General features: G+C 38.6%; 1 long non-coding RNA gene across 1 annotated transcript in view; it reads left to right on the plus strand.

Moving 5' to 3' along the window:
* The first annotated feature begins 1,594 nt into the window (after positions 1–1,594).
* Positions 1,595–24,406, plus strand: part of LOC121029716 (uncharacterized) — a 489,603-nt gene continuing 466,791 nt past the window's right edge. The window contains exon 1 of the long non-coding RNA XR_005789854.1: positions 1,595–1,748. This is a non-coding gene — a long non-coding RNA (uncharacterized LOC121029716). The remainder of the gene's footprint in view (positions 1,749–24,406) is intronic.

Below are 24,406 nucleotides of genomic sequence, written 5' to 3' on the forward strand. Positions count from 1 at the left end.
TTCATGTCAGAAGAGAGAAAGAGTCGGCAAAGTATATTGCAGAGTATTTTTGGAAGCCAGTCCTATGCTGTGAAGGAGAGTAATAGCTTAACAGTATATACAGATGACTGTGAATCACATCAGTGTATTCCACTAAGCCCAACAAATGTACCCAACTTAATTTCTCCGTAGCTGAACCACAAATACTCATGGCTACTTCCCTCTGTGGGAGGGAAAGTGGGCCAGTGGGGAAAATGAGTAGAAAAAGACAGAAGCCCTACTAACTGAAGTTAAAATATCCTACTGTTGCAAATTTTGTAAAAAATTATATGACTATGTGAACACATTGGTACACCCCCTCCTAGGGCTTGACAGTGTCTGGTGTAAGTGAGGAGCCCTTAAGCTTAAGTTTCATTAGCTTCACGGTGAATTCATTTCTCTACCATTAGATTCTACTCTTTTCTCCACATGATTTATCATTCACACCTGTCTTACCTTCCTACACTGTCCTGCTTATAATATTTCAGTATGTGACTATACATATACACATTCAGATATGTTAATGAACTGTGTATTTACCTCTAATATGGATCTCAGAACTCTTTGAACTGTGAAATGGTTATCTTTGTTCCCTATGTAATATTAGCTTTGTGGATAAAATTTATCTTTGTGGATAAATATTAGCTTTGTGGATAAACCTGAGCCGAAGTTGAACACTTAACCGACTGAGCCACCCAGGCGCCCCTACTGAAACATATTTTAATTCTTAAACAATCACTGAAAGATTAAGAAAATGATGGCATGAGGGGTGCCTGGGTGGCTCAGTCGGTTAAGCGACCGACTTGGGCTCACGTCATGATCTCCCAGTTTGTGAGTTCGAGCCCCACATCAGGCTGTGTGCTGACAGCTCAGAGCCTGGAGCCTGCTTCGGATTCTGTGTCTCCCTCTCTTTCTGCCCCTCCCCTGCTCACACTCTGTCTTTCTCTGTCTCTCAATAACAAATAAACGTTAAAAAAAATAAAAAAAAAAAGAAAATGCGTGAGAACATTGAAATAATGGAATATCTTTCTAAAAATTACACATATATTTTTAGTATGCTTATGTTTATTCCCACCTCTCTTTCTTCCACCTGTTAGTTGTATATATAATATACATATGCTATATATATTTGTTTTACATTGCCAAGATTTATATTTTTTGCATTATGTTACTTGGCAAGGATAATTACTAGAGTCATAGTTTTACTTCTGTATTTAAATTGATTCACTGCTCACTATTGGTCTTATCACAGTTTCTACATCATTTATTGCCCACTTTCTATCATTAAGTACAAGGAGGGTCCATAGTACTCCTATTCCATGAATTCTTTCCTATGGAAAGTTTTCAGTTGATTGTCTGCCTCCAAGATTAGACTGAGTGGGCATCGTTCTTAGGTCTTATTTTACCTTGTTTTTAGAGGTGACAAACTGGTTACCAACCAGCCAGGCCAGCTAACTTTGGCGGAGGCCATCGAGAGGACATGACCTTGGGTCCACCCTTAAGCTGGACTCGGGCAACCAGAGGCTCCTCCCTTGTCTTTGGAATGTACATTCTGCCCACCATTATCACACTGTTTCAAGGACGTTCGCTTGAGAGAGTGTGTTGCTGTTGAGGCTATTTGGTCTGAATACGTGACTATAGCCAGTTAAGGCCTCTGTATAAACTTAAGATTCTGACAGCAGGTGCGGAGATGTACGCGGCTTCTCTTGCAGTTGCTGAAGACAAGTCTTGTAAGTTCCCCTGCTTTTTAAAAACTGCTGCCTACCAATCTGGAGCGGTTTGCCCCTTTCTTCGCTCTTTCCCTGCCCTCGATGTCCTAACCAACACTAACAGACGGACTTTATTTTCCTTAATTGGGAGAATTAAGACAGAAGTTTGGATTTCTGGATTTTCTTGAAAATAGCAAAGATCTCGTAATATGACTTCCTTTTAACTGTTTCTTACTCTGTTAAGGCAAAGTTGACTGTAGCTCTCTTGTTTTGGTGATGTGTGTGCTCTTTAATTCAGTGAATCCAATCTGTTTTGACCCTTTATATATGTTCTGCTTCATCCTGTGGGACACCAGACTTAGAATTTTTTTTTTTGACATTTCTCTATTATTTTATGGCACTGAGTATGGAACTAGTCCTTTTACTATGATTTCCCCATTCACTTGTTGGTGGGCTTACTTTATTTGCATTTGTTTTTTCCCTCAGGAAGGTCTTATGCATTGTATTTCCTAAGTTCTTTCATTTTTGGCCTGTCTGCTTGTTGCCCTTCTTCCAAAACACGTGTGTCTGGTTATAATCTATTTTGATATAGTATAATTTTTTTTCGCTCAAGATATTGTAGATATTGCTGTACTGTTTTCTGGTTTAGTATGTTGCTGTGGAGAAGTCTGCAACCAACCTGACTTCCATCCTTTTAACTGACTTGCTTTTTCTTTCTGGATGCCTGAAAACTTATTTCTTTGTCCTTGAAACTTAACGCCTTAATACTTAATACCTGGTGATGTTGATCTTTCTATATCTTTTCCTCAGTAGAGAAGCTCTGTTCTTTAATCTGAGCTTCTCTCTCATTTCAGGGACTTTTCTTTTTAATATTTCTGAATATCTCTTCTGTTTTATGTGTTGGATCACAATGACAGAGGCATTAAATATCCTTCTGTTATACTAGCTTTGCCTTCTGTCAGCTTCTTTCGAACTTGTTTTCTGATATCGGGACTATCTCAAGCCTTTCCTTTATCCTATTAATATGACTTTAGCTCCTCCTTGCTCTTTCTAATCTATCAACTAGAGGAGTAATGATTCTAATGGTGTCATCGCAGTCCCAGTTGATCTCTGCAGACTGCCTTTATTACCTACTTCTGTTGTTTTAGGGGCTTTCATTTTTTCCCCCTTCATATTGCCACTAAGTCCTTGCACACAATGAGTCAATGTAAGACAGTCTCTTAAGCTCTTAGAATGTGTTTTCTTTCCAAGTAAGATTTTTCTGTCTCTCTTGTAGGTCATGTCACTTTTCTTCCCTGTATTTCTGTTGCGCTTCTATATAATTGCAATGCCATTTCTCTTCGTCTCGCTCGTGCTTAACGTGCTTTGGTTGCTCTGGAAGTGTGTCTGTGAATTTTCCAGGATCCCCTCTCCATGAGACCTCTCCTTCTCATCTTTCTCTCTCAGAGCTGCACTCTGAGATCTGGGTGTTGCTAGCACTTAATTTTTCCCTAGCCTCAGGTCAAGAGAGGAGGGATGATGGAAACTCTGACTCTGCTTTTTCTTCTCTGATTTGGGCAAATTTCCCGTTTCACAGTCTACTCCATCTACCTGGAGTGTGTTCTCTTCCTGAGCCCTTCAGACCAGTCTTCTGGCTTGTGTGCGAGACCTTGAAGCTTATGCTTCTAGTAGATGGGTTGTTTAAAATCTTCATTTTCCTTGTTTCACTTCCACATTTCTCCCAGTTGTGAGCATTCACCCTTCGTCCCCCCTTCAGGATAACACTTACTGTGGGTGTAGCCCCGTTATCATGTCAACTGGGGGACAAAAGGGGTTTTACCTTCTGCTTCATCTCTCAAGTTTTGGCTCTTGTGAACAGTTTTTATAGTTTTCTTATTTATCTGACCTTTTGTCTTCATTTCTGCAGTGTATTGCCTCTATTATTTCCTCTCCAGCTGGGAGGGGGAGAATGGTGGTCCCTGGAAGTTTTCTCTTCCTCTGTGGGCTCTTCTGGTGGAGATGTTTGCCAGAGTGCTCCCTTGACTTTCTCACCAGCAGCCTGCTCTCCCAGCTTCCTCTCTATTTTTAGAAATATTAGTAACATTTTGAGGACTTACTTGAATCATCTACTTTCCCTACCATTTCTTCTGAGAGATGCAGATAAGGTTAAAAGACTTCTTGGAGCAAATGAGCCTCTTTTATTTATTTGTTTGGCCACCTCTTTTCAAAGTTTATGTCATGTATTTTTGTTCCTCTCATCAAGTGTTGGAGTGGGCAGATTCTCTCATTGTCTACTACCCTAACTGGGAGGTCCAAACTATTTTGCCATTTTTTTTTCATTCTTTTTCTCCTTTTATTTAAAATTTTTTTTTCAACGTTTTTTTATTTATTTTTGGGACAGAGAGAGACAGAGCATGAACGGGCCAGGGGCAGAGAGAGAGGGAGACACAGAATCGGAAACAGGCTCCAGGCTCCGAGCCATCAGCCCAGAGCCCGACGCGCGGCTCGAACTCACAGACCGCGAGATCGTGACCTGGCTGAAGTCGGACGCTCAACCGACTGCGCCACCCAGGCGCCCCTCTTTTTCTCCTTTTAAAGAAGGTGGGCTGATAGATGTGTATTTTAAAAAATTTCCTATCATGGACTTATGTTTCCCTGACTGTTTTAAAAGTTAAACATATTATGTTCAAACAGATTTTTATATCATTTATTTAAATTTGTTATAACTATGTTTGTGACACATTAGACCACAGTTTCTTTTTTGAGCTGCTTCCATCAGTTTTGATGTGAGAGTTATACTGGTTTTATATCAGGACATGGGAAGATGAAATATTTTTATGCATTCTGAAAAATTTAAACAGCATGAGAATTCTTTATTTCTTGAAGATTTTGTTGAATTTACTCATGTATCTATCTGGTCCTAGTTGCCATTTCAGGGGTACATTTTCATAACTATTTCATTATTTATCATGGTTTTCAGCCTATTTTTGCCTCTTGAATTAATTTTGGCAACTTTCTAGAAAATTATACATTTTATCCAGATTTTTCTTGCTTGACATCTCAAATTTTTATAATTTTTCAATCTGTGTTTATAAAGCACTTCTCATTTCTTTCATATATATTTGTATTTCCTCTTTTGAATTATTACATGTTCCAGAATTATTTTTTCTTACCTTTCCAAATAGCAAGAGCTTGGATTTCTTTATCAAGCTTAGTCTCCCTTTTTCTAATACATTAATTTTCTTCTTTATTTATTGATTTGAATTTGTATATATTAGAATGCCTTTCCTCACATTTTAGCTGGAGAGATATTTTGTTGGATTGTATATTTATATCCCAGAAAAATTTACAGGTTTTCACCATCATCTTTTAACTTTTGGTATTTTAGAGGGCAAAGCATTTTTGTGCTTTCGTATGTGACATGTATATTTTCTACCTAGATTCTTATTTCTAAAGTGAAAAAAGAGGGAGAAGGATGATGTGTCATTGTTGGTCTCATTCTGATGGTCTTTTTTTCAGTTCAGGGAAGTTTTATTTTGCAACATTTTTGGTTATTATTTTTGTTCATTTGCTTTACACTTGAGTAGCAATTATTTGAATGTTGGCTTCACAGTCTTCTTTCCTCCTTATCATTTCTCTCTTTTCCCCCTAATTTTCTACATACTGGAATTTTTTTTTTAAGCCCAATTTGGAAATGGCTAACTTGTCCAAAATCACTGAAACAGTTATTCTAGGATTTAAGGCCAGTTTTATCTGGTATCAAAATTTGAGTTCTTTTTTTTTTCTTAATGTTTGTTTATTTTTGAGAGAGAGAGAGAGAGAGAGAGAGAGAGAGAGAGAGCGAGCATGAGCAGGAGAGAAGCAGAAAGAAAGGGAAACACAGAATCTGAAGCAGGCTCCAGGCTCTGAGCTGTCAGCACAGACCTGACATGTGGCTTGAACTCAGGGACCATGAGATCTTGACCTGAGCTGAAGTCAGATGCTTAACCAACTGAGCCACTGGGGCACCCCTACTACTTCAAATTTCCAATATATAGTCTACTACTTACTGCTACCAATGTGCTTTAAATTTTCCTATGGATTATTTGTAAATTTTTTGAAGTTCCACTTGCTTCTTTGTTTTTTCTTGCATCCTGAAGTTTTTGCAACTTAGCTTTTGTACTTCTTATAGCTTTCTGTGTCAGAGAGCCCTCCTTCTTTGTATTTTCTAGAGAATTCCATCCAGAAAAACAATAACACCACCAAAACAACAGCAATAAAGTAAAAATTACAACATCTAAGAAAGAAAAAAGGCAAGATGAATTTGGTTTATTTTCTCAGATATTTTTTTCTGCCTACAGTACATGATTGTCAGAGGTGAGCTCTTCTTCCATGTTTTCAGACTCAAGATCCAATTTTTTGCCCCTATAGTATTGCTTTTAGGTCTACAAGAATGTTTTTTGGTCCTGGTGCTCATTCTAATCTCTAGATTGCAGGAATTTTTCACCTAGAGTAATCTGTGTCCTGTAGTTTGCATCTTCTCTTATCTATACAGTCTGATTATTTGCAAGAGCTCTATTTTGTAGGTTCACATTGCCATTAGGATAGCCTCTGCTCTGTAGTTTGCTTGGCTTGGCATGATGGTTCTCATCATTGCCCTCTTGTCTTCTGGAGGTGCTGTTTGAACAAATGTAGATGGATTAGTGGGAACTTGACTGTGGCTGGTGTAAGAAACAGCATACTCATGGCAGAAGATTGGTAGTCCAGCATCATGGCTGTGTGGCTGGCCAGAGAAAGAAGGGCATGAAAGGAACCTGCTAGGCTGAATCAGCTCCATTTAAGGGACCTTTCTGAAGTCTCACAAACACTTTCAATATATGTCATGGACAGAAGTTAGTCCCATCTTCGCTACCCCACCCCAGGTGTCAGGGTAGCTGGGAATGTAGTCTTCTGTTTTGAGTTGCAATATACTGAGTAGAAAAATCAGGGTTCTGAGAAGGATGGGTTGGGGACAGTGTGGGAGGACAGACATTTGTGTAGGTTACGGGCAGTCTTTTGTCACTGCGTGGGTCTTTCTGAGTCTGAGCTGACTGCAGAAGTGATTAAAAAGTGTTCCATTATTAACTGTAAGCTGCAGAAAGGGCCAGCATGGTCACACTTATGATTTCTTCTCAGACTTGCTTATACCCCTTACATTGTGTTCAAACTTATTTCTTCCTCCATCTTCAATGATTTCATGGAACCTGCTTTGTGGGAAAGATGACAAAGTGCTAAGGTCTCACAGCGGGTGTCTCATCTTTCCACCCCCTCTCTTTTGCAGGCCAGGTTTATTCTCTTGAGGACAATGACGAGCAGATTAATCATACAGTGGTTAGTCAGGCTTGGTTCCCTGATCTCATGTCCCCCCTGCCCCACAACCACCACTTTTCTCAGAGTCCCGTAGCTCTGCCTTTGTCTTTCCTGCCGCTACCAGGATTAATCTCCCAAGCACATCTTTCTCTTTCTTCCCACTCTGTTTCTACTAATCACATTAATACCATCAACAGGGATGACTAACACTTTTATTGTGCTTTACTTCCTACAAAGTGCTTCCTCATACTTTTATTTCATTTGCACTTCAAAACCCTCCTACAGACTCTTTTCTTAAATCTTCCTCAAGACGCATGTTTTAGAGGTTAGTGATTAAACAAATCTATGTGGTTAGGTGGTAGAACCCTAACTCAACCCAGACCCCCTAACCCCAAATCTCATGGTCTTTCTACCACATGGTGATACAGGTTGTAGCTCTTATGCATTGTTCTCAGCAGGGACAGTTCAAGTGATAAATGTCCTGGATCAGCGGTACATGGAGAAGGTAGCCTGTAAGGTGCGCCTAACTGAAATAAAGATCCTGGGGTCCACATATGTAGAGATAATCTTTGCTACAAAGTAAGAATAAACAGGAACACCTGGGTGGCTCAGTCAGTTAAGCGTCAGACTCTTGATTTTGGCTCAGGTCATGATCTCACATTTTGTGGGATCGAGCCCCATGTTGAGCTCTGTGCTGACAGCATGGAACCTATTTGGGATTCTCTCCCCCTCTCTTTTCCTTCCCTGCTTGTGCGCATGCGCGTTCTCTCTCTCTCTCTCTCTCTCTCTCTCTCTCTCTCTCAAAATAAGTGAACGTTAAAAAAAATGAACAATAATAATTCCCAGATATCTATGCATAAGGACATATGGACTCTAAAACATGTTTTTTCTCTTACCAAATATTCCTCAAACTGGACAATACTAACAGGACAAACATTGCAGAGGTTAACAAATAATGAACAGCTGCAATAGCAAATCCTCTCTTCCTCTGGAGTGTTTTATCAGAGCTTGTATGCTCCTGGCTTAGTGCTAAATGCTTCACCAAGGGAAGCAATCCATGGGTGGAAGCAACCATGCAGATCAGACGATTACGTTTCTTTCCAGTGGATCAGGGTCTCATAGAATGGCCTCAGATAAAAGAGGAAGCTGCAGGCAGAAAACCATGAACTCTGGTGGCTGGCTGAAGCAGAAAGGCAAATAGATGGTAGCAATGTCGTGATAATGTTTCCCAAGGGAAAGTCAAGTTAGAGCACTTTTTAGTCAATGTGAGAAGCACAGCACACACAAGTTCAGATCAAGTTTTTAACTTCTAAGCTTGGATTCCTCAAGTTATTTCTTGACTTTTAAAGAAAATCTCTGAAATCTATAATGCATCATATTATTCAAGTTTCTATTTCACTTTAGCCACCATGCTGGCCATATTTAGACATAAACATATTTGCCTAACTTAGCTTCAGTCCAATACATTCAACATTTCTTCAGGAATTTATGATTTTAGTACCAAGAGCAGGCAGTGGTAAGGTGGATGGTTGCAAAGAAGAGGTCTTGCCTCTCATGGAAATATATAACTTCAAGAGGGTCCCTTGTATTTGATCCCTGTGCTGTCTGCTCTTTTGTACGATGTGGCATTTGATCATTAGTGTGATTTGTACAGGCTAAAGATAATATGAGCTAGGTAACTTTTAAAATAATACAATACTTATTTCTGTTATGCATTAATTTATTTATTCATTCATTAAGTCATTCAAAAGATATTACTGAGGTCATTTACCATGTGCCAAGCACTGTTGTATGAGCTGGGGGTACAACAATGAACAAGACAGCCACAAATGTTGTCTTCAAGAAAATAGTGCCTGTGGGATGCACAGTGCCTCAGGGATAGCCAAGAGGAAAGAAGAAATAGACATCACATCTTTGTTTTCCATAAACTTGAACCAAGTTCAAGAAGTTCAAACAAGAAGCCTGCTATCCATTGGCCCAAATATATGTGTCATTGGCCTCTACAGTTAAAAAAATTTAATATTAATGTCTTTAATATTAATGCCTTTAATATTAATGTATTAATAAATTAAATTTAATTAATTTAATATTAATGTGCACTCCAGTGCACAACACTCTCCGTCACTATTTATCGTGTATACCTGACCTACTTTTTAAGTTTACTTTATTCTTGTGGCCCCTGAAAGTGCTGGAATCTCAGACAATTGGACTTACAAATCCTGAAAATTTAGAAAATTGTAAAGAAAGTAAAAAAGAGAAAAGGGTTCTTGGACCCCAGAGACATGTAGGTGGAGACATGGAGACTTCTGGGCTTTGTTGTCAACCACACACTGGAAAGAGATCACTCTCCAACCCAAGGGTGGAGAGAAGTGGGCAGTGGATCCCAGAGCAGTGGATAATTTTGCCTTCTGGGAGGACGTTGCAAGCATGCAGAGGAGAATTGCCCTGTAGGACTTTTGGTCAGACTGGTTTGTAGAAAGGTTACAGAGATCCTCATGGTAATGTGTTACAAAGAAGCAGCAGATCCTGGATGTGGAACAAAATCCATGACATCCCAACTATGATCTATGTGGATTGAGGACCAATATTTGATGACCGGTACTAAACTCTGTGCCACGCCTGGGCCTAGGTATGGTCCTTGAACTTTCAGTATCACAACCTTTGGGTCAGGAGGACACCTCACACATAACTGAGGTCACATTTTTCCCAGCTGGCATAGCTCTTGGATTTGGCAATAAAGTTGAGTACTGGATATTCAGGAACATGGTAATTTTTGTACACTGCAGTCAGTGGACCGAGATTCATACCTGTTTTGCTTGAGTATATGAGGGAGCTTCCATCACTTCCCCTTAGAGGGCTGGAGGATGATCATATTTATGGTGCAGGATAATTTTCCTTGGAATCAGTCTTTGCTGCTGTCATTTATGAAAGGCTTGGTGTGTGAGCTCTCTTTTTCTCTTGTAAGTTAAAAATTTTTTTAAATTTATATTTTAGGTAATATACAGTACAATATTGGTCTCAGAAGCAGAATTCAGTGATTCATCACTGGCATATAACACCCAGTGCTCATTACAAGTGCCCTCAATACTCATCACCAATCTAGCCCACCATCTCCCCACCTCCCTCCATCAACCCTCAGTTTGTTCTCTATTCTTGAGTCTCTTGTGGTTTGTGTTCCTTCTCTTTTCCCTCCCTTCCTATATGTTCATCTGTTTTGTTTCTTAAATTCCACATATGAGTTAAATAACATGATATTTATCTTTTTCTGACTTATTTTGCTTAGCATAATACATTCTAGCTCCATCTATGTTTTTGCAAATGGCAAGATTTTATTAAAAACAAATTTTTTTGATGTTTATTTATTTTTGAAGGAGAGAGAGACAGAGCGTGAGGGGGGAGGGGCGGAGAGAGAGGGAGACACAGAATCGAAAGCAGGCTCCAGGCTCTGAGCTGTCAGCACAGGGCCTGATGCAGGGCTTGAACCCGTAAACCACGAGATTATGACCTGAGCCGAAGTTGGAGGCCCAACCGACTGAGCCACCCAGGCGCCCCAGATTTTATTTTTTATGGCTAATATTCCATTGTATATACTTATAGTACATCTTATTTATCCATTCATAAAGCGATGGACATTTGGGCTCTGTCCATAGTTTGGCTATTGTTGATAATGCTGCTACAAACATTGGGGTGCATGTACACCCTTCAAATCTGTATTTTTGTATTCTTTGGGTAAATACCTAATAGTGTAATTGCTGGATCATAGGGTAGTGCTATTTTTACTTTTTGGGGGAACCTCCATACTGTCTTCCAGAGTGGCTACACCAGTTTGCATTCCCACCAACAGTGTAAGACGGTTCCCCTTTCTCTGCATTCTCAGCAACATCTGTTTGTTCTGTGTTGTTAATTTTAACCATTCTGACAAGTGTGAGGTAGTATCTCATTGTGGTTTTGATTTGTCTTTCCATAATAATGAGTGATGTTGAGCATCTTTTTATGTGCCTGTTAGCCATCTGGATGTCTTTGAAAAAGTGTCTATTCATGTCTTCTGCTCGTTTCTTAATTAGGTTGTTTGTTTTTGGGTGCTGAGTTTGGTAAGTTCTTTATAGATTTTGGATACTAACCTTTTATCAGATATGTCATTTACAAATATCTTCTCCATTCCATAGGCTGCCTTTTAGTTTTGTTGATTGTTTCCTTTGCTGGGCAGAAGCTTCTTATCTTGATGAGGTCCCAACAATTTATTTTTGCTTTTGTTTCCCTTGGATGTTCTTTCCTGTTTTGTTGAAGATTAGTTGACCATATAGTTGTGGGTCCATTTCTGGGGTTTCTGTTCTGTTACATTGATCTATGTGTCTGTTTTTGTGCCTATACCATACTGTCTTGATGACTACAGCTTTGTAGTATAGCTTGAAATCCAGAATTGTGATGCCTCCAGTTTTGTCCTATTTTTCTTTTTCAGGATTGCTTTGGGGTCTTTTGTGGTTCCCTACAAATTTTAAGATTGTTTGTTCTAGATTTGTGAAGAATGTTGGTGGTATTTTGATAAGATTGGCATTAAATGTGGAGATTTCTTTGGGTAGTATAGACATTTTAAGAATATTCTTCGAATCCATTAGTGTGGGATGTTTTTTTTCCCATTTCTTTGTGTAATCTTTAGTATCTTTCATAAACCTTCTATAATTTTCAGAGTGGAGATCTTTTACTTCGTTAGTTAAGTATATGAAGTCAGTATTCCCTTGATTGCAAAACCAAACGAAGACCCCACTAAAAAGGGGAATTACAGGCAAATATCCATGATGAATCTGGATGCAAAAATTCTCAACAAGATTCTAGCAAATTGAATTCAACAGTACATTAAAAGGATCATTCACTATGATCAAATGAGCTTTATTCCTGGGCTGTAGGGCTGGTTCAATGTTCGCAAATCAATCAACATGATACACCACATTAATAAAAGAAAGGATAAGAACCATATGATCCTGTCAATAGATGCAGAAATAGCATTTGACAAAACACAGCATCCATTCTTGATAAAAACCCTCAACAAAGTAAGGATAGATGGAACACACCTCAACATCATAAAAGCTGTATGTGAAAGACCCACACCTAATATTATCCTCAAAGGGGAAAAACTGACACCCTTCCCCCTATGGTTAGAAACAAGACAAGGATATCCACTCTCACCGTTGATATTTAATATAATACTGGAAGTCTTAACCTCAGCAATCAGCCAACAAAAAGAAAGAATAGGCATATAAATCAGCAAGGAAGAAGTCACACTTTCACTATTTGCAGACAACATGATACTCTGTAGAAAACCCAAAGGACTCCACCAAAAAAAATTGCTAGAACTAGTACATGAACAGCAAAGTCACAGGATATAAAATAAACATGCGGATATCTGTTGCATTTCTACACACCAGTGCTGAAGCAGCAGAAAAAGAAATCAAGGAATCAGTCCCATTTACAACTGCACCAAAAACAATAAGATAGCTAGGAATAAGCCTCACTAAAGAGGTAAAAGATCTGTACTCCCTTATAAGTTTTTATCGCAGTTCTTTCCTTTTTCTGTTGTCTCCTTCATCCTCATATCCCTTGGTTCAGTGTGACCACATGGCGTATTTCTGAGACTGTAATTCTCCCTTGCAAAACGACTGCTGGGAAGCCCCTTCTTTCTCAGGCCTTGCAGTCTCAGCTCCATTCCATGGCTCTCTCTCTGCCAGCTCCTTTACTCAATGCCTCACCAGAGCTGTCCGGTGAGCTGCTCTAATGTGGGCAGCAACCAGCAGCCTCAGCTGCCCATGGAGATTTCTTAGAAATCCAAATCCTCAGGATGGACCCCAGACTCAGTGAATCCGAAAGCAGTGGGTGGGCCCCGGAGTCTGCCTTTTAACAAGTCCTCTGGGGGGCTCACTCCAGAGCATGCTCAAGTTTGAGAATCTGTCCTGGACAAGGAAGTACTTGAAGAATGTGGTGCCCTGTGGCAGGCAAGGGCAAGGGTGCCTGTGAGTGAGAATGCAGCTGTCCTTTATGAAAAACATACTACACACTCAAGCACATGATTAAATCTTCAAGCTCCTCTGTATCAATTACAGCTAATTTCCTCTGCACTGAAACCAATGTTTTGACCTGTGGGCAACTTTGGGGAGAATCAGAAGGTCTAGAGATTTTGCTTTATTTTTAGTTCTCCTTGCCACATTATCTTTTTTTTTTTTTTTAATCACATCCCAGGTGTTTTCACTGATACATGCTGGAGATTATTTGATCATGTTATTATTGGCCAAAATAGAGACAGAGGGAGGGAGATGGAGAGGGAGGGAAGTAGGAGAGAGAGAGAGAGAGAGAGAGAGAGAGAGACAGAGAGAGACAGAGAGACAGAGAGATACAAAAAGAAAAAAAGATTTGACTTTGCAGAAAGCATGTGGAAAGTTAGATGGAAATTCTTGTGTGACGTGTTGTAAGAACACTATAGATTTTCTTCTGGTAATTATGCATGCTTTATATGAAACTCTTCATAAAAACAAGTGTAGAAAGATGAGATTTAAAAAACCTGAAAACTGGACAAATTTAATATTTCCAGCAAGCAAGTCAACAATCAGCAAGCCTTTTTTTTTTTTTTTTTAGCTTCTGTGTTTCCATAACATGCAAAGATTTGCTGCCTACTTGTTTGCATTTTCACTCAGCAGTCTAACATGAATGGAGTGCCTCACTTTTTCTCAGCCAGTCAAGTGCTGATTTTGCATCACAAGGGGAAAATATAAATGTAGGTCTTTCTAAGATGATCTCAACCACAATGTTAGAAAATTGCTAAGTGTTAGAAATCTCAAGTACAGTATTGGCAAGAGCAAAGGTTCACGATATGTGATGCATAGTGTAAAATCCCTAGATTCTGTTTTTAATAATCAAACCGAATAAAAATGGTGGGGCTGTTTAAATCTCTATTAAAAAAAAACAGAACCATCAAACCTCCTGGGTAATAGATTTGAAAGAGTGTCAACTATCAATATAGATGATGAAGCAGGAATCCTGAACATTCCCCACATTTAAAGTAGAATTCCCAATGGGTCAGTCACTAACTCTGAAAAAATATATGCTTCCTGAATTCCCCAAGAATACTGAATCTTATTTAAAAATGCATTTAGGATAGGAGTATCTCTTTATGATTATGAAAACATTTCACTCCTATGTTACAGTTAGTTCATTTCTGAGTATGTACTTTTCCTTTGTGGCAGTAACCACCCACTCAGAGTCATTTCCATACTGACGTGAATTGTATTTCACTGATGATGCTGTTATATATTATAGCATTCACTGGCTCTTGTCTTCTCCCCTCATTGCCTTGAGGGAAGGCAGTATTTAGGCATCAAATTATTGTTTTAACACAAAGGATGAGGTTGTTGGTCAGGGGAAGTGAGAAAATTTACTTGATTAGCAGAATTGGTTTGTTCTGAAGCTGTTTGTGCAAAAGAAAGCCAAGTAGAAATGTTCATGTTTCAATCAGGAAGAAAGTAAATGTTGTTTGTGTGTAAATAAAGATACTAAAGGGAAAATGAGGCATTTTAAAACGCAGAGCAGTTGCTTTTGGGTTTATCCTCATGATAGTTGCTGATATGAATAATTATGTATTGGATGTTAAATCAGATTGGATTTCCAATTTGACACCCTCTTCACTCTCCTCTTCCTCCTTCTCCTCCCTGCTATTCCTCCTTCCCTCCCACCTCCCACCACTTTGTCATCTGGTATATTTATTTGGAGGATGTGTGCATCATTAAATTCAAAAAATATTTTTCACTTACCTACCCTAGGTGAATAACTGAGGCTGGTATAGAGATATGAAATGCAACAAGAATGGGCCTCTGTGGGGATGCCTGGGTGGCTCAGATGGTTGGGCATCCGACTTCGGTGCAGGTCATGATCTCATGGTCCGTGAGTTCGAGCCCCACATCGGGCTCTGTGCTGACAGCTCAGAGCCTGGAGCCTGCTTCGGATTCTGTGTCTCCTCTCTCTGCCCCTCTCCCACTCAAGCTCTGTGTGTGTCTCTCTCAAAAATAAATATTAAAAAAAAATTAAAAAAAAAGAAAAGAATGGGCCTCTGTGGATAAACATAAGTGCAGTGCTCGAGAAGTTAACAATTTAGTGGTGACGCAGACATGGACACAAAGAATTATAACATAAGGCAGAACTTGCTATATAAAGCTATAAACATAGTTTAATTTGTAGCCAGGTGCATCGTTGCCCAGTACAAGAGAGAATTCATACTTGTTTTTATAGAAGAGATAGATTTGAACTGGACCTCAAAGTATAGGTAATATTTGAGAAGTGAAGCTGGAAGTAAATGCTGTTCCACAGGAAGGTAACAGGTGGGAAACATGGCTTGGGTGGGATGCATATGTCATGAATTATGGTTATGGAAGAATCATTAATATAAATTTAAAAACTCAGACTATAACAAAGACTTAAATAAAGGGGTGTAAAAAATACTAAGTGCTTAGCAGAATGCCTCAAATGTGGAAAGCTGGGACCTGAGATGGTCCGTTACATCCTTCCACCCATCTCCTCTGCCACCTTAATGACAGTGGGGCTACTCTAGTTGAGAAATATATTTTCTAACCTCGGAGCCAGAAAGCAGAGATGATATTGGGTAGTGGGTTCTAGGAACAATGGGTTCTATGAATCTGTCTATAGAACACCAAAGTACCCCAAAATTTCAGGCCAGTTAACCAAATAATTACTCACTGTATGTGCTCCCATATATTATTTGTTCAAATTGGTTCAGATCAGGTTTAACATTTTATAAGCAAAATGGATTACTGAGTCAAATTTTAGAATTAAATGTACTGGATATTTTGCAATCATGTAGACCCAACCTATATAAAAAGAATCCTGGCCAGTGAATTGGCTGGAATTATTGTTAAACAAAAGCCATAACACTGTGTCATGAGGTTGAATTTAGTTTTCCTACCACATTTTTTTTTCAAGTGAGTCACTAGAACAACATCCTGACCCTACAATATGTTACCAACGAAAGCAAATCTTTATTTTTCTCTGGTTTCTCTTTGCAGCCAAGCAAGTCTTTGGCTGTATTATATTCATCAGCAAGAAATCCCCAAATACCAAGAAGCATACCAGCATCTGCATGGGCCATGGATTCAGGACAGATTTCAAATCCTGGAAGAGAGAATTAATCTCCTCCTCTTCTTGGGCATGCTCTAAAGCAAAAAATGATTTCACTGACCCATGTTAACACTTTGTTTCTCAGAAACAGAAAGGGATCTTCAGCAGGTCTCATTTGTTGAGGATGGCTGCATACAGAGCATGAAACAGGAAATTGGCCTTTGCAGTGTGCAGAAATGAGTCTTTGGCCATGGTGTAGCCTTGTCTAAAACTCTTAAAGCTAGGATTCCTGCTGAGGCTTACCCTGAGTGTTTACATGTCAAGATCAGATGAAACCTTTTCTCTTTTCCAAGTCAGCACTGCTATTCTAAGAGGTCAGCAAACAGTATTTATCTTTAGCAGGGGACATTTGCAATGACCAAAACATTAGGTATGGATATGGGACAGGTGGAGACCCATTTATCATTAGCTAACAGTCTGTATCTCCCTACACATAGTCATTGGTAGGGAAGTAGGAATTTTCTTTGACTTAGATCCCCAATTGCAGCAACATGGTCTTCTCCACAGTGAGCTCCTGATCAGCTGCTTAGGACAAGGACAAGACTGACAGGAATGCCAGATGTGTTTGAACTAGGATAGGGTGTGGCTTTGCATGCCTATCTACAATCCCTGATGTAGCCAGGAGCTTGCACAAGAACAGATGTGGGCTTTTGTTATATTTGAAACAATAGTTTTGTTCACCTCTGAATATAAAATAAGAAATTCTCTGAGTCCTAACACTGAAGGAAGACATAAATTATGATCATGTTTTCCATACTTTAATATCTCCTGAACTGAGAGCCTAATGCCCCAAAATAGCTTATGGTGGGAAAATGGTACACTATTTACATAGTATTTAAATATCTTTCACTACTGTTAAAGTCAGAGTACTGTTAAAACTCAGCATCTGGAGACAACATCCAAGAATATCCTAGGGTGTTTGTTTGTTTGTTTCTGGCACTGTTACGTCACTATGTCTTTCAAACTTTCCTCACTGCATAAAGAGATCTGTGATGTTCTAGAGGAGATATTTTTTTGTCCTTTTCCTACCTCTACAAAGGAGATATTCTTTTTTTTTTTAAGTTTTTTAAAAATTTATTTTGAGAGAGAGAGAGAGAGAGAGAGAGAGAGAGAGAGAGAGAAGGCAGGGGTGGTGCAGAGAAAGAGGGAGAGAGAGAGAATCCCAAGCAGGCTATGCACTATCAGTGCAGAGCCAGCTGGGGAGCTCACACTCACAGACCATCAGATCATGACCTGAGCTGAAATCAAGTGTTGGGAGCCCTAATGGGCTGAGCCACCCAGGTGCCCCTAGAAAGAAGATATTTTTAAAAATTTTTTGTTTATTTTTATTTGTAAGAGAGAGACAGAGTATGAGCAGGGAGGGGCAGGGAGAGAGGGAGACAGAATCTGAAGCAGGCTCCAGGCCCCAAGCTGGAGCACAGAGCCCCACATGGGCTCATGAACCATGAGATCATGACCTGAGCCGAAGTTGGATGCTGAACTGACTGAGCCACCCAGGCGCCCCATAGAAAGGAGATATTTTTAACCAACGTTGACAGTTGTAGCTCCTTGGAAGTCTCTTTGGTTCGTCCTCTTCTATAATGACTAGATCTAGATTCTCAAGTTCCACAAAAGTCAAGGTGTCCTTCATGTTTTACTTCCTGATACTTTAAGAGCTCTGCTGCTCCAATGAGATGGGCTTAGGTTCAGATCCTGGTTCTATCACTTACTGATTATGTGAACATGGTCAACTTATTGCTGGGAGATAGTTCTCCATGGTTGTCTTGTGTGTCTTCACATATTTCAAGCAGAGGCACTGACTGCCTTTGTTTTAGACTTTGTTTCAAGCATGTTTGTATAGTGACTAACCTTTGAAGATAAAGATAGTGTTTTCTTCCAGAGCAAAGGGTAGGCATGCTTCGTGTCCATTACAAAAATTCTTATAATACAGACTGTAAAAATTCCTATAACACATTATAACATTCCTCTAACTCAGTCTATGCATGTGCAAGTGTTGTTACCTGACCCTCTTTGTGTGTTGTATGGGAATTAAGATTCAGGAAATTGACAAAAGAAAATGTTAATACTCTGGCTACTGCTAGTGCTGTGAATAAGTCCTTTGTCTCTGACTCAGGGGTTTCATGTCTTCCACAAGCCTCAATGAGACAATTGAAGGATAGTTTGTTAGCTTCCAAGTATGGTAAAATTAATACTTACTTAATAGTATTAATCCTCAGTATCCTCACCTGTAAACTAGACTTCACAAATAGTACTGACATCCTTCTAGTAAGGACAATGAGCTCAGTACTAATCATATACTAGGCCAACAATCAGTATTTGATAATGTTATTATTTAAGTGATACTTTCACCTCCTACCTTAAATAAACCAATTCTTATGTGTAGACTTATTTTGAAAGAAAACTTCTGTTAAAAGCTTCTGTTAAGAAACATACAATTTCAATTATCCCTTCCTAGAGGTACTTCCTCTGGGAGTCATTTTCTTTTATCTGTGAGAATCACACTTTCTCTTCTCATTTTTTTTTTTTTTGCAGTACAATTTTATATAAAATCTTGAATGCATCTAATGTATAAGCTTCCATTCAAAAACAACAACAAAGTTTCCTTTATTTGTTCCCATGGAAAATACAAGGGAAAAAGAAACTTATAGAAAAACTTTCTTAGCTTAGTTTGACTTATGATTAAAAACTTAATTTCTAAAGTATCTTCTCTTTATTCCATAAGAGAACTATGTGAAAGCACAGTAGAAAAGCTGGTTTCAACTGAACATGTCAGCCTGACCATGTGAGAGCCTAAGCCTAATATGTAGGTTTATTGCTGCCCTTGATACATGAAGACAGAGGACATATAAGTTGTAGATATAATTATGTTACTTTTTTTTAGGTTTATTTATTATTTTGAGAAAGAAAGAGATGAAGCACAAGTTGGGGAGGGGCAGAGAGATAGGGAAAGGGTGAGAATCCTAAGCAGTGCAGAGCCTGATGTGGGTCTCAAACCCATGAACCGTGAGATCATGACCTGAGCCAAAGTCAGACCCTTAACCAACTGAGCCACCTAGGTGCCCCTATGTTACTGTTTTTTAAAAACACATCTTCCTTAAATCCCTTTTACCTATAGGGAATAGTCATAATTGTTTGGCCTGGTTTTATAGGCCCTTCTGATCTGTCCAGCTTTACCTTCAGTACTTCTGCTTCAGTTCCTTTACTTCTTCATAGGTCCTTGAACACTGTATGCTGTTCCCCTTTCTGTAAATTTTAGACATATCTTTCTGTCTGGTATGTCTTTCCCTTCTTTCCACTTAACACACAATCCCATTCATCCTTTAAGGGCCAGCTCAAATTTTCATTTTTCTGGGAGCCTTTCTGACTTTATCCAAGTAGAATTGGCTTTATCTTTTCTTTTTCTGGCTCATGCTCTTAGTTAATATAACTATTCTTTCCTTAAAGAATTGATCTCTCTATATTAATTGAGCTATGATCTGTTTCACCTAACTGATTGCTAGTGGCTTGAGGGTAGAGATCATCTTACTTTTTTTGTGTGTGTCGTCTTTGACATGCACATGGTAGATTCTTTTCTTTTTTTTAAAGTTTTTATTTATTTATTTGAGAGAGAGAGAGAGCAAGCAAGAGAGCACAAGCGTGGGAGGAGCAGAGAGAGAAGGAAAGAGAAAATCTCATGCAGGCCCTGCACTGTCAGCATGGAGCTCGATGTGGGGGCTTAAACCCATGAACCATGAGATCATGGCATGAGCTGAAAGCAAGAGTCAGATGCTTAACTGACTGAGACACCCATGCACCCCTGGTAAATTCTGTTCTTATCAATGGGGCATAGAATGGAACTGGTCCACTTTTCTGAGATTTAAGCCATGGAATTTGTCTTATTGGCACTTGGTTAACCTCAATGGTTCTCAACATTGGTTGCTCAATGGAATCACAGGGAGAGCTTTGAAAAATACCAGTTGTGTGGGCTCAGGTACTCTGATGGTAGCATCCACACTCCATCAATTAAGTTATTTGGTTTTCAGTGGAGTCCAGGGCTTTTTAATAATAATAATAATAATAATAATAATAATAATAATAATGATAAGCACTTATATATCTCTTAGTGTATATTGCATTCTTTCAGGCACTGTTTTAAGTACTTTATTTATATAAATTTATAAGCATTTTTTTTGAAAGTCAACATTGAGAACCACTACAGTCTGGCTAAATAGCAAGAAAATATGATCACTGAAGTTAAAGTAAGATAATGACACCTAATGACAGAACTAAGCTGGATTCTTTTAGCAGAGCCCATATTTTTTGTTTATTTGTTTGTATTTGTTTTAAATTAAATACAGGAATGAAGAACAAATTTCAGTGGGTACAGTGTGATGAGTTGTGGTTAGACCAGAAAACATTTTCAGTGACTGCAGGAAGAATTCCCATTGCTGAATAAGTTAAACATTAAGAGTCACTTTTCCAGTTTAAGGTCCAGGTCTCATGAGACAACACTTTATTAACCAATTTGCCATAAAAATTTGTCTTTGCTCAGTGAAGCTTTTTGCTTTTAAAATGGTGAAGCTAATTTAATTTGACATCTTTGCCGTTATTTAAAAAAAATGTAACATCTGACTTGAAATCAACCACAAGAAGAAATTTGGAAAGGTAACAAATACTTGGAGACTGAAGAACATCCTACTAAAGAATTAATGGGCCAACCAAGCAGTTAAAGAGGAAATTAAAAAGTATATGGAAGTCAATGAAAATGATAACACCACAACCCAAAACCTCTGGGGTGCAGCAAAGGCGGTCATAAGAGGAAAGTATATAGCAATCCAGGCCTTCCTAAAGAAGGAAGAAAAATCTCAGATATATAACCTAACCTTAATCCTTAAGGAGCTGGGAAAAAACAGCAAATAAAACCCCAAACCAGCAGAAGACAGGAGATATTGAAGATTAGAGCAGAAATTAATGCTATCGAAACAAAAAACAAAAAAACAAAAACAAAAACAAACAAACAGTAGAACAGATCAATGAGACCAGAAGCTGGTTCTTTGAAAGAATTAACAAAATTGATAAACCACCAGCCAGTTTGATCAAAAAGAAAAAGGAAAGGACCCAAATAAATAAAATCAAGAATGAAAGAGGAGAGATCACAACCAACACGACAGAAATAAAAACAATAATAAGAGAATATTATGAGCAATTATATGCCAATAAAATGGGTAATCTGGAAGAAATGGACAAATTCCTGGAAACATATACACTACCAAAACTGAAACAGGAAGAAGTAGAAAATTTGAACAGACTCATAACCAGTAAGGAAATCGAATTAGTAATAAAAAATCTGTCAAAAAACAAGAGTCCAGAGCCAGATGGCTTTCCAGGGGAATTCTACCAACATTTTTTTTTTTAATATATGAAATTTGTTGTCAAATTGTTTTCCATACAACACCCAGTGCTCATCCCAAAATCTACCAACATTTAAGGAAGAGTTAACACCTATTCTCTTGAAACTGTTCCAAAAAATAGAAATGGAAGGAAAACTTTCAAACTCTTTCTATGAAGCCAGCATTACCTTGATTCCAAAACCAGACAGAGACCCCACTAAAAAGGAGAACTATAGACCAATTTCCCTGATGAACATGGATGCAAAAATCCTCAAGAAGATATTAGCCAACAGATCCAACAATACATTAAAAACAATATTCACCATGACCAAGTGGGATTTATACCTGGGATGCAGGGCTGGTTCAATATCCACAAAACAATTAACGTGATTTATCATATCAATAAAAGAAGGACAAGAACCATATGATCCTCTCAATAGATGCAGAGAAAGCATTTGACAGAATACAGCATCCTTTCTTGATAAAAACCCTCAGGAAAGTAGGGGTAGAAGGAGCATACCCCAAGATCATAAAAGCCATATATGAACAACCCAACACTAATATCATCCTCAATGGGGAAAAACTGAGAGCTTTGCCCCTAAGGTCAGGGGCAAGACAGGGATGTCCACTCTCGCCACTGTTATTCAACATAGTATTGGAAGTCTTAGCCTCTGCAATCAGACCACACTAAGAAATAAAAGGTATCCAAATCGACCAGGAGGAGGTCAAACTTTCACTCTTCGCAGATGACATGATACTCTATATGGAAAACCCAAAAGATTCCACCAAAAAAACTTCTAGAATTGATTCATGAATTCAGCAAAATTGCAGGATATAAAATCAACGCACAGAAATCAGTTGCATTCCTATATACCAACAATGAAGTGACAGAAAGAGAAATCAAGGAATTGATCCCATTTACAGTTGCACCAAAAACCATAAAATACCTAGGAATAAATCTAACCAAACAGGTGAAAAATCTATACACTGAAAACTATAGAAAGCTTATGAAAGAAATTGAAGAAGATGCACACACACACAAAAATGGAAAAAGATTCCATGCTCCTAGATATGAAGTACAAATATTGTTAAAATGTTGATACTACCCAAACCAATCTACATATCCAGTGCATTCCCTATCAAAGTAACACCAGAATTCTTCACAGAGCTAGAACAAATAATTCTAAAATTTGTATGGAACCAGAAAAGATCCTGAATAGCCAAAGCAATCTTGAAAAAGAAAACCAAAGCAGGAGGCATCACAATCCCAGACTTCAAACTATACTACAAAGCTATAATCATGAAGACAGTATGGTACTGGCACAAGAAGAGACACTCAGATCAATGGAACAGAATAGAAAACCCAGAAATGGACCCACAAATGTATGGGCAACTAATCTTTGACAAAGCAGGAAAGAATATCCAATGGAATAAAGACAGTCTCTTTAGCAAGTGGTGCTAGGAAAACTGGACAGCAGCATGCAGAAGAATGAACCTGGACCACTTTCTTACACCATACACAAAAATAAACGCAAAATGGATGAAAGACCTCAATGTAAGATAGGAAGCCACCAAAATCCTCGAGGAGAAAGCAGGCAAAAACCTCTTTGATCTTGCCCGCAGCAACTTCTTACTCAACACGTCTCTGGAGGCAAGGGAAACAGAAGCAAAAATGAACTACTGGGACCTCATCAAAATAAAAAGCTTCTGCACAGTGAAGGAAACAATCAGCAAAACTAAAAGGCAACCTACATAATGGGAGAAGATATTTGCAAAAGACATATCAGATAAAGGGTTAGTGTTCAAATTCTATAAAGAACTTATCAAAGTCAACACCCAAAAAACAAATAATCCAGTGAAGAAATGGGCAAAAGACCTGAATAAACACTTCTCCAAAGAAGACGTCCAGATAGTCAACTGACACATGAAAAAATGCTCAACATCACTCATCATCAGGGAAATACAAATCAAAACCACAATGAGATATCATCTGACACTTGTCAGAATGGTTAACATTAGCAACTCAGGCAACAACAGATGTTGGCGAGGATGCGGGGAAAGAGCATCTCTTTTGCATTGTTGGTGGCAATGCAAGCTGGTGCAGCCACTCTGGAAAACAGTATGGAGGTTCCTCAAAAAACTAAAAATAGAACTGCCCTACCACCCAGCAATTGCACTACTAGGCATTTATCCAAGGGATATATATTTCGAAGGGACACATGCACCCGCATGTTTATAGCAGCACTATCAACAATAGCCAAAGTATGGAAAGAGCCCAAATGCCCATCGATGAATGAATGGATAAAGAAGATGTGGTATATATATATATATATATATATATCATACACACACACACACACACACACACACACACACACACACACACACACTGGAGTGTTCCTTGGCAACCAAAAAGAATGAAATCTTGCCATTTGCAACTATGTGGATGGAACTGGAGGGTATTATACTAAGTGAAATTAGTCAGAGAAAGAAAAAAATTGTATGACTTCACTCATATGAGGACTTTAAGAGACAAAACAGATGAACGTAAGGGAAGGGAAACAAAAATAATATAAAAACAGGGAGGGGGGACAAAACAGAACAGACTCATAAATATGGGGAACAAGCGGGTTGCTGGAGGGGTTGTGGGAGAGGGGATGGGCTAAATGGGTAAGGGGCACTAAGGAATCTACTCCTGAAATCATTGTTGCACTATATGCTAGTTTGGATGTAAATTAAAAAAAAAAAATAAATAAAAACAAGTAAGTATTGTTAATGGGGAACAAAAAGGGTAATTATTTCATAATTTTATCAATAAACATTTCTATA

Source organism: Herpailurus yagouaroundi, unplaced genomic scaffold, assembly GCF_014898765.1.
Source record: "Herpailurus yagouaroundi ecotype Mexico unplaced genomic scaffold, PumYag 139, whole genome shotgun sequence".
Classification (NCBI taxonomy): domain Eukaryota; kingdom Metazoa; phylum Chordata; class Mammalia; order Carnivora; family Felidae; genus Herpailurus; species Herpailurus yagouaroundi.